The sequence below is a fragment of the Meleagris gallopavo genome, chromosome 22 (genome assembly GCF_905368555.1).
Source record: "Meleagris gallopavo chromosome 22, MGAL_WU_HG_1.1, whole genome shotgun sequence".
Taxonomy (NCBI): Eukaryota; Metazoa; Chordata; class Aves; order Galliformes; family Phasianidae; genus Meleagris; species Meleagris gallopavo.
The window spans coordinates 1,764,554-1,774,864 of NC_139425.1; the positions used below are offsets into that span (position 1 = coordinate 1,764,554).

Sequence of the window (10,311 nt, forward strand, 5' to 3'; positions counted from 1 at the left end):
GAGAAGCAGCCTGGGCTTGAATTCCTACCCATCCTGCCATTACAGGCATGCTTGATGCAGAGCCACCTGCCTCCAGATGCCATACAAACACTGCTCTGGTTGCATGGCTTTCCTGACAATGCCCAGACCAGCAGCTGGGAGAGGCTGCTGGTTCCTCCAAACAAGCCACTGTTCAATCCTCAGCCCAAGAGCCACTGCAGATGTGTCCCATACCAGCACTGACAGAGGCACTGAGGTGGGCTCCGTGCACGGATTGGGAATCCGGCTCCCAACAGAGCTGAAAGACAGCTGTGAGCACCACAACAGTAAGGGACAGCTTTCTCAATAACATCAGTACACCAAAAATTAGGTATTTCAGCACCAGACCATCAAACCAGAGGTCCTCATTAGGGAAAAACCAATCTCAGCATCTGTAAAGAATGGACTTGCGTTTCAAACCAGGTACAGCAATGCTCACTTATCCATGGCTACACGTCCTGATGAATACAACTACAAAACAAACCTGTTCTCCTCCAAACTCTGTGGCTACTAGCAGCATCTGAGCTCAGCCTTAACCCCTCTCCTCCAATCTAACTCCAAATTTACATGAAAATAGCAGAGGCTTCATGGAGCTGCTGGAAGGGTCAGACAGGCTCAGTCCCCTTGAAGGGCAAAGCCGCAACACAACAAAGTGCACTGACTGCCTTAGAAACGTTCAAGTTCTCTCATTTTGATCAAAACCAGCATTTCATTTCTAATGTAGATGTTGGACAGGGAACAGCATTCTTTACCTCCTTTCTTATGCTCAGAAAACAAGGATTTTACACCCTGCCTTTAGAATCAAGCCAGGAGAAAATTGCAAAACATTTCAGCGTCTCTATTTGCTTTGTAACCAGAATAGCTGAGAGCCACCTGACAGCTCTGGGGACTCCACTTCTGTGCCTGTGCATAAACCAGAGACAGCAGCACGGCAAGATTTCTGCACAGCTCTGATCTCTGCCTTTATTTTTAAACTGCTAGTGTCACCACAGCATCTCAGTTCACCTTTTGCCCAAAACAAATTGAACAGATTTCCCAGAGGGTCTCCTGACTCACCAGCACATTCTCCCTTCAAAGGTCAAAAAAATATGTAGCAACAATAGGGATTTCATTAGTTTCCTTTTAGTTTCAGTCAGTCAGCAGGGACTTAAAGAGAGATTGGTTGCACTCAGGAGCTTCCCTAACAATGCACACTTCATCTTATTTAGGATGAAGGGAAAGAGCAGCCCTAGGAAACATCTCACCCCTTTTCTTCCAGCTGAGCACAGCCAGAGAGCACTTAGCAAGGTGGTCTCTCCAGCAGAGATGTCTGTCCTGAGCCAACTCCATGTGCTCAGTTCACATATTACACACTAAGATTCCAGCTAGAACCTCTGCACAGGATGTGCAGATGTTTTTTTCCTCCAATTTCTCTCCAAATGCTTGTCTCTGTTCCAAGCAACTCCTCGAAGCCCAGAGCTCACTTCCCTGCACCGGTGCCTGTTACTACCCCTCTCCAGCCTCCAGGACCAATGCTCCTAGACTGATGACAGCCAGGGCTGCCTTACTGCTCCCCACCTACTTGCATGCACTACTCGAGTCAGAAAGACCTGCTCACTGCTGAGAGGTCCTCAAGTTCTAGCTACCCATCCAGCTGCATAACTGTGCAGAACTTCACACCCAGTTCTGAGACTCTCAGCAAACAGGCAGTGCTTGGGATGCCTCTCACCTGCTGAAGGAAGAAATGACAGGTACAGCCCTTCTTTTAGCCCAGACGTTTCTTGATAGTCTTGTAGAACAAGCAGATCAGCTTTAATACTAGAGATATAGTCCACACCACATTGGATTGTATAAGGACATTCCTACACCCTCTTCATCTGCTCTGATCCTCATCTGCTACCCTTTCCATCACGACTGCTCACAAGGTTGCCTCACCTGGGATAAGAGATTCAGGTTGCAGAGAAACTACTTGAAGGCTCCCTGAGAGAGGAAGCTTCAAAATTCCCTCTTCAGTTTTAAAATAAACCACAGATCCTCTATTTATTCATTTTCAATGGATGCTTAGGGTCCAATGGGGTCACATTCCCAAGTTTTTGTTCTGCTTCTGAGAGAACCAGTCTTTGCATCCCCACACAGCTTCAAGACATAAGAACTGCAGAACATGTAGAAGCCCAGTGGGCTGGCTTGGGGCACCATCTGCCAGGGCTGGAGGCAAACAACGCTCAGAGGACACAGCTCCAGTGGGAGATCAGCAGTAGCCCTATTTGTGATCCCCACTGCTTTACCCTGACAGCACTTTCCACAGGACAAACACGCCTGTCTCTGGGTCCACGTCCATCAAAGCAGAAAGGGAGACTCAGCGCTACACTGCATTCCTGACGTGCTTCTGGGCAAGACAAGTTGTTTGTTTTCTACTCATTTTATCCTCCACCAACAGAACCTAAGCGAGAAAAGGTCATGAAATACCAGAACAAGATTGGCTGGGGGTGGGGAGAGGAGGAGGAGGGAGAGTGATTTGTGTTTTAATAACTCCAGCAGCAGAAGCACAGACACGCTCTTTATTCAGAGCAAAGCAAAAGGCATCTGCTAGACGTGCAGCACAGAAGCGTTCAGTATTTTTGAACCGTAAGGCTAATGTGATGTGACACTCCATCAACCCCTGACACACAGCGTACATTCATCTTTCATCAACAAGGCTCCTCGCAGCACGTGGAGAGGAGAACACTTTACCTGCATGCAGGTCCCCCCGGGGCTGTGCCCTCGGCAGGGCTCCAACAGAGGCAGCACGTGGCCGTCCTCCCAGTCACTGTGGGAAGGGAACGCTGTCAGCTCGGGTCTTTGTAAAGGGATGAGCACGCATCTGACCTACATAGCACACAGATGTGAGTGGCCTTACGCTGCACGCCGTGGGTTTGTATGCAAAAAAGATATTAAGCACCACCTGCTCTGCCTGGAAAAGCATGTGAAGAAAAGGCGGCCGCGAGCAGGAGGGCTGCGCGGGGTTTCAGATGGGAGCTCAGTATTGCCACTTCTCTCCCTTATTACACCTTTCTCTCTACAGGTGATTTTGGTTGAAAGGCTGAAAGCATCACGAGCAGCCTGCTGGGGGGACGCTGCACACACTCAGCCATGTGCTCAAGGCAGCTTAAAAACCTTCCAGCGCCCTTCGAGTATTGCAATATCCCCAACTCTCATTCTGGCGTCCCCTCTTTCCCAAAAGAAAGCCCAAGAACAGCAGGCATTTGTTCCTGTAAGTTATGTTGAGAAAAAAGGTAGGAAAATAAGCAGATACAGCAATATGAGATAAAACTGGTGCTGTCCTGGCAGAGTAGCCGTGCTTCTACACAAGGTAGGCTTCCAGCAGAGCGTCATCTCCTTGCAAGCCAATGCTAAGCCTTGCTAAAATGACTGCTATGCTCCTGTGTGAAATGTCACATGCCACGCATTGCTGAGGCTCCCAGCTCCTCCACGATGAAAGGAACCAGGACAGGGCAAAGCTACAAGGATGGAGAAAGGCAGGAAAAGGCAGGAGAGCCACAAGGCTGGGCTTGGGCACACAGAGCTCCCCAGCTTTGCCCGTACACCAGGTGGGGTGAAGGGGGGGGAGAGCCGAGAGAGCAGCAGAGCAAACCTCCAGGAGGGTGAGCTGGGAGCACGGAGAGCTGGCGTCATTCCCAACTCCACTACCACCAAGGTCAGGCCCAGTCACATGCCCTCCTACCTCTTATCTATTTAGAGCCTAAACTCCAGAGCCACAGCTCCTTCTTGCTGGTTCAGGGCACGGATCCTCAGATACTACTGTACTGCATGCAAAGATATGAACGTAAGGCCTCCAAGACTGTTGGTACCTGGTCAAATGGTAAAGACTGCAAATGGAAATAAAATTAAAGGAATAAACAAGAACAAGCAGATTAATCACTTTGCATTTATTTTACCAGCTACTCCTTAGTCTACTTGCTAGAGACTCCCCTTGCTCACGACACTAAGGCTCTGGAGACAAAACAGACAAATCTGAGGGTCAGAAGAAAAGCCTCATCTTGGCTGAGATTTCAGAAGCCAGTCAGCAGCAGCAGCCCTCACTCCCTGCACCAGCATCCACCCAGCAACAGCCCAGGGCCCGAGCTCCCCAAAGCAGGCTCCTTCCTCAAACATACAGCAGCTCGGGTCGGAAGGGTCCTTAGAGATAATTTAGTTCCAATCCCCCTGCCATGGACAGGGTTGTCTAGTTTTCACTTGCTGAGCCACAATCCCCTGCACCGCTTCCTCACAACAAGCCGTAAAATATAGATGTTTGCACTACACAAGGCTAAAATCTATCAATTCTGAGGTCACTGTGTTTTTCCCCTCTTTCAAAGCAGTACTTGAGCAGACATACATCATTGGCTGGAATCGCACAAAATGGGATGGTGGTGTGACACCTGCAAACTGAAATGATAATAAAAGCAGCGGGTGCAGAGCAGAGCCTCCTCACCTGTGCACATCCCCATGCATCCCCACACAGCCCAGCACTCAGAGCTGAGGGAAGACAGGCCAGCAGCTCTTAGGTTGCTCTGCAAGCAGACACCCTTCGCTCCATTCTCTGGCAGTGCCCACCCCTCCATTTGGGGAAGGGAGGTAATTTACCATACGCTGCGCAATGTTTTTTGACAGAACACAGATGAAGGACTATCACTGATGATCAGTGTTCGAGCCCATCGTCAAAGTGATTTCAAAATAATCTGCCCAAAATAAACAAGCAGACAGGTCCCAGGAGCTGGGTAGGAGCTGACAGCAATTGCTTTTTTCCCCAGTGCAAACAGAAGGCAGCCAACAGCCCAGCACAGGGGGGCTGAGCCCTCCCTGCTTGGCATGCGAGCGGGCAAGAGGCCCAATTTAATTTCTTCTGCAGAACAATGTTAATTAAAACCATCTAAGACCTTCCTGTTCCTCTCCTGCCACCAGGTGTGGTTCTGCTCACAGGAGGCATTTCCAAACCACAGCTTATTACCAGCACCTCCCTGAAAACACTACGTGCACTGCAGCAAAGCAGCTGGGAGCCCATTTGCAGGTAAGTACTGCCCCTCATTACCAGGAAAGAAGGGCCATGCCCACTTCTGATGCTCATCTGTAGCAGCAGTCGCTCCCCATATGCTGTCAAAGCTGCTCACTGGTGTGGATTTCTCATGGAATCTTGTAGTAGTTCACCTCCAGGAGCTTCTCTTCAACCATCCCCTGTGCCCCATATAGCTGCTGGAGGGAAGCAATGCACCTGGGCTGTGTGAGAGTACCTGCACCAGAGCTTTCCCAGTGGTTTTATAGACACCGAAGTTTCCAAACTGGTTCCACTCCTGCAGTGTGATCTGCAGAAATGGCTCCTGTGCCTGCAGGGAAACACCAGGACGTGGGTAGCTACTGAGGAGCATGAGCACAAAGCAAAGTTTTACTGCTTCACTGAAATGAATTTACTGATTCAGAGTAAATTCTGTAACCAGAGTGAAAAGAACAAAGCCTAAGTGGCTGGAGAGGCTCAAGAGGATTTCTGTGGTGCTTACAGCCTTTACAAACTCCAGAAAGCAGCCCTGCCATGTTATTTCTCCTGTGGCACATTGCCACAGCTGAATGCACAGTCCCCATGCAGAGCCAGCAGCAGCACCTGCCCCTCACCTTCACCCACATGTGGGGCTCACACTGACCTCCCCACCCCCAATGCAAGGCCCTCCCCCTACACAGGGCAGCCAGCAGAACCAGTGCATCCCACGGCCCGAAGGAACACTTTTCTCACAAGTCCTCCCCCCAAACAGCTTCCCAGAAGAGTTTGCTAAATGCAGGAAGAAAGAGGAGATTCAAACTGCCTGAGAAAGTCAGCAGGAGCCATGTGAGGAGTGCAGCAGCCATACATCCCCTGCCTGGTGCCCTTCACCGCTCCACTCCTGAGCTCAGGAACCCGCTCATAAATCACAGCATCCACCTGCTCCCAGCTTCCAGAGCGAGCCATCATTCACACAGAAGCCACCCACATTTCTGGGTTTCAGTACATCCACAGAAAGGCACAGATCCCCGCATAGAAGGACATTTCCCCACCCCAGGGCCAGTGGGACCCAGCAGGACACGACTGCTCCATCTCTGCACAGCAGGCGATGTGCTCAGCTGTCTCAACCACTGCATCCCACCTGCCCATCCCTCTGCAGCATGCAGCAACAACCAGAAGATGAATTCACGTTCATTCCTACCGTGGCTGCATTTGCCTTAACATGAGCTGCTTGCAAAGGCATCAGCTAATGCTCTGCCACTTTCCAGCCCCTACTGCTCCAAACCATGCCACACCATGGAATGGCCGAATTCATGCCGACGCAGCCCATGGGCATCTCTGCTGTTTACCTCAGCCCTCTTCTATGGAAATCAACTAACACTGTGCTTTCTGTTTAAAAAAAAACAAAACAAAACAAAACTTCTCAGAAATAATAATAATAAATATATATATATATATGACTACAAGGCAACTGGTTGAGACTACAAAAAGTTATGTTAAGAAACAGACTGCTGGAGGAGCAGGAATGCTACTGGACCCAGTGTCTGGCATTCTGCACATGGCCCCTGAAATCCGTGGGCCAACCTCCCCTTCCCTGTAAAGGACCAAGCCTCACCTCACACATACCTTACTGCAAGCCAGCATTCACTTTTAACATATTGTAAGGAGTACTGCCTTAAGAAAATGCTATTTGGTGCTGCAGGAGCAGGACCCAAACCTTCCCAGAGAAGCAGCAGAAGCTGCACTCCTGCACATGGAGTGTCAGCTCCCATGCCTTCCCCTATGGGAAGGTACAGTGACCTCAGTAGGGAGCGTGGCAGCACTGGTTGTGTCAGGAGCCAAAGCTATGACTCACGCTGCCCTTATAGCCTTCTCATGGTCATCCAGAGCAAAGCCAGGCACGCAGCACAAGTAGGAGGGCAGAGCTCCCAAGATGCCTCCTCCTCTGCCATACAGCTCTGAACCACGTTCATAGGGCCGATGCTGCTACAAGATTGTGAGGTTTTCCTGAGAGGGAAACTGTTCTCATTTTAAGAAGATGCCATCACCAGCATTCCTCAAACTGAGGACCTCAGCAGGAGCTTACAAAACTGCAGAATGCAGGAACACACTTCTCGTTGTCTGTGCTGAAGCATCCCCGTGGTGCCCTCCACACCCCCAGCTCAGGCTGCAGCTCCACAGATGCAGTTTCTGCTCTAGGCTGTCAGCCTGGTAGCCGTGGGACCCTAACTGCCATCATTCTCAGCTGCAGGGAACACCAGAAGCCACAAGAAGAGCTTTAGATCAGCTATTAGCACGCATACTTCTTGTTTCCATGCAAACTGTGGATTCCCTTGGATGTGCAAAGGAAAGCAGTCTTTGCTCGTTGTTACAAGCCTGTGCCTTCAGAAGTGCAGTATTTCAGATGCAGAATTGGACGCTGTATGCAGCTGTCAACCCCTGCCCTGCTGTCACCTCTCTTCTGCTCCTCGTAAAGTACAGACAATTAATTCTGTAACAGAGATGCAGCTAGCAAACACCTGCCCTGCTAATTAAATACACACTCATGTTAGCGAGAAGCTCTAACGTGACTTACTTGATTCAAACAGAAACAGGTAGACTAGGACTGGTGGCAAAAATAAAAATAGACACAGTTCACACGACTGCAAGGAAGGCAGCAACATCCCTGTGCACAACAGCAGAATCAACTTAATCGCAAATGACAACTTCTGAAAGCCTTTGCTTTGGATTCATCCTTGCTATTTTTCTAGGCCAGCTGGAAAACAAAAGCTTTGTCTTCTTAAAATGCAATCGCCTGAGGCACCTCTAAAAAAAGTGACATAACTCAGGTCTGAAAAATGCCTACTGGGTTTCAGATTCTCCTAAGAGGCTCTTTGCTGTTCAGCTTGATTCAGATTACCCACATCAGTGTGAACTCCGCAGACTCAGCCTCGGCTGCAAGCACAGGTATGAAAAATCGTCCTTAAATGAGTGCTTTTTAAGCGATACAACTAAAGATCTACAGTTATAAAAAACCAACTTGTTATTGATCTGATGCTTCCTCCCCCTCTGCAGGTGTGTGAATGCCTCACCAACCCCTGGTGTCAGTTACTCTGAAGTTACCCCTGCTCAGTGCACTTTCTTCCAGCATGCTTTTCTGGTGTTTTTAGCCTTTCCAGCACAGACCTCAAGCTGTGACTGAACAAGTGGATGTACAGGAATCACAACTTGAGCCCAAAGCTGGACTCATGATGCTTCTATCCCCAGAAGGCTTCCTCATTGCAGTCGCTCAGGAAGAAAACCACAAACCCCATTCCACACAGAACAGCAACTCAATGGGAAGGAGGTAAGAAAAGAAAAGCCGCAATTCACTTCAAGGTAAACACAGCCCTTCCCACTGCATGCAATTAACACACGTAGTCCTGTGTAACCCCACAGCACCTGCAGGATGTCAAACGTTTTATTTTCAGACATTCTCCTTGAGCAGATGCAGGTTTGCTTCTAGGTCTGAGAGCTCCTCACACAGCCATCAACCAGGAACACAGACCAGAAGTTCTGCTCCCTTCGTTGAAGCATCTGAGACGCAGGCAGCTGGCAGCTCTCGGCGCTGCGATCATATCAGCTTCTGATCCTTCAGAAGGATCCATTCCCATCGCTTATTCCAGACACCTGCTCTTCTCCAAGAGCTTTACTCCTCTCTTTACAACTCCTAAATAAAACCTCCTGCCCGCACTCACTGCCACACATCTGCCTCTTCTAAAGCGATGCTTTGGAGACTCACCTTCCTTTGCTGAGCCGTTCCCCAAAGGCCATGGCAGCACTGCCCCACAGCAGTGAGTGCCCCCTCCTGCCACCCCTCTTACCACCTGCACCCAGCAAAGCACAGCCAAGCCAAACCCAGAGCAGGGAACCCCACGAGATGCTGTCACACCAGACGCTGTGGGTCAGCCCGAGGGTCTGCTCTGCCAAGGGCTCCTCACTCATTGCTCTGCTCCTCTGGGATAACCGGATAAAGGCAGCCCTCCGCGTTACACATCCACGGCATCCCTGTCCGTTTTGCTTAGAAAAACTCTTCCTCCCCTCCCAACCCCTCGCCTTAGAGGAGAGAAAAAAAAAAAGACCAAAATAATAATAATAATAGAACAGCAAGGAGCCCAAATGGGAACAAAGTGCAGAAGGACGGAGTGGGCAAAGCGCGGGTGGGAGCGGTACTGCGGGCAGGGAGGGAGGCGGCGGGGTCCGCACTCGCAGCGCAGCCGGCGCGGGGGTCCCGCAGCACCGCAGCGCGCGGCCCGGGGCCGCAGCTCCGCTCGGGGCCGGCAGAGCCGCCGGGGCCGCTCCTTCCCAGCCCGGCTCGGGGCGCTGCGGGCGGGGAACAACGTTTTCCCTTTCTCCCTTCAAAAAACACGCGGACGCTGCCGGCTTCGCTCTCCGCTAGAGCCGGGGTAGTGCCACCAGAAGGCGGAGCGGCTGCCTGAGGAACGCTACGCTTACCCGCACAGAAACAACCCAGAACCACAACGGGCACACACACATACAGACGCGCATCCGCGCTGCTCCCCACGCCGACCCGCCCGGAACCGCGCAGCCACAACTCAGCCCCGCGCACCGAGCGCGCAAAGTTGGTCCTCCTGCCGGTGCCGGCACCGCCACGCTTCTTTTCCCCCAATTAACACCGGGGAAAAAACTCACAAGATGAAGAAAAAAAAAATAATCAATAAAATAGTAACAGATCGAAAATTGGGGAAAAAAGAAAAAAGAAAAAGAGAGAGAAAGAAAGAAAAAAAAAGAAAAAAAAAGCGAACTCACGTGCAGCAAAACCCCCGTTTCCAGCGGGACGCCCGGCAGGACGCGCAGCAGCACTGCCCGCGCCGAAGGAGGAGGAAGAAGAGGAGGAGGAGCGGAGCCCGCCCCGCCCCGCCCCGCCGCTCCCTCACCTCCCGCCGGCCGAACTACGGCTGCGCGGCGAAGGGTGCAGCGCTGCCTGCGCTGCCTGCGCTGCCTGCGCTGCCTGCGCTGCCTGCGCTGCCTGCGCTGCCTGCCTGCTGCCTGCCTGCGCTGCCTGCGCTGCCTGCGCTGCCTGCGCTGCCTGCGCTGCCTGCGCTGCCTGCGCTGCCTGCGCTGCCTGCGCTGCCTGCGCTGCCTGCGCTGCCTGCGCTGCCTGCGCTGCCTGCGCTGCCTGCCGCCCCGGTGCTCGGCGAGGATCGCTGCTCCCCGTGCTCACAGCGCAGCCCGGCTCCGCCCGCCGCCCAGGTTTGAGCCCGAGGAGTCCGAGAGCGGTTCCGGCGGTGCTCGAGTGCTTCCCGTCCCCTCCTTCTCTCAGCCGG

At 51.7% G+C, this 10,311-nt stretch overlaps 1 protein-coding gene across 3 annotated transcripts in view; it reads right to left on the bottom strand.

Annotated features, from left to right (window-relative positions):
* RALY (RALY heterogeneous nuclear ribonucleoprotein) overlaps window positions 1-9,922 on the bottom strand; it is a 109,547-nt gene extending 99,625 nt beyond the window's left edge. For 2 of the 3 annotated variants that reach the window (XM_085242081.1, XM_085242079.1), the window contains exon 1: window positions 9,794-9,922. The gene's annotated coding sequence lies outside the window, so the exon portion shown is untranslated. The remainder of the gene's footprint in view (window positions 1-9,793) is intronic. The other variant, XM_085242083.1, reaches the window with a different exon arrangement.
* Between the last annotated feature and the right edge of the window lie 389 nt (window positions 9,923-10,311).